Raw genomic sequence first — 678 nt, 5'->3', positions numbered from 1 at the left:
AGAATGGGAAAGAAAGGTGATTTAAGCCATTTTGAGCGCGGCATGGTTGTTGGTGCCAGACGGGCCGGTCTGAGTATTTCACAATCTGCTCAGTGACTGGGATTTTCACGCACAACCATTTCTAGGGTTTACAAAGAATGGTGTGAAAAGGGAAAAACATTCAGTATGCAGCAGTCCTGTGGGCGAAAAGGCCTTGTTGATGCTAGAGGTCAGAGGAGAATGGGCCGACTGATTCAAGCTGATAGAAGAGCAACTTTGACTGAAATAACCACTCGTTACAACCGAGGTATGCAGCAAAGCATTTGTGAAGCCACAACAGGCGCAACCTTGAGGCTAATGTGCTACAACAGCAGAAGACCCCACCGGGTACCACTCATCTCCACTACAAATAAGGAAAAGAGGATACAATTTGCAAGAGCTCACCAAAATTGGACAGTTGAAGACTGGAAAAATGTTGCCTGGTCTGACGAGTCTTGATTTCTGTTGAGACATTCAGATGGTAGAGTCAGAATTTGGCGTAAACAGAATGAGAACATGGATCCATCATGCCTTGTTACCACTGTGCAGGCTGGTGGTGGTGGTGTAATGGTGTAGGGGATGTTTTCTTGACTCACTTTAGGCCCCTTAGTGCCAATTGGGCATCGTTTAAATGCCACGGCCTACCTGAGCATTGTTTCT

This window comes from Etheostoma spectabile, chromosome 21 (genome assembly GCF_008692095.1).
Source record: "Etheostoma spectabile isolate EspeVRDwgs_2016 chromosome 21, UIUC_Espe_1.0, whole genome shotgun sequence".
NCBI classification, from domain to species: domain Eukaryota; kingdom Metazoa; phylum Chordata; class Actinopteri; order Perciformes; family Percidae; genus Etheostoma; species Etheostoma spectabile.
Note: the sequence above shows the minus strand (reverse complement) of the source record.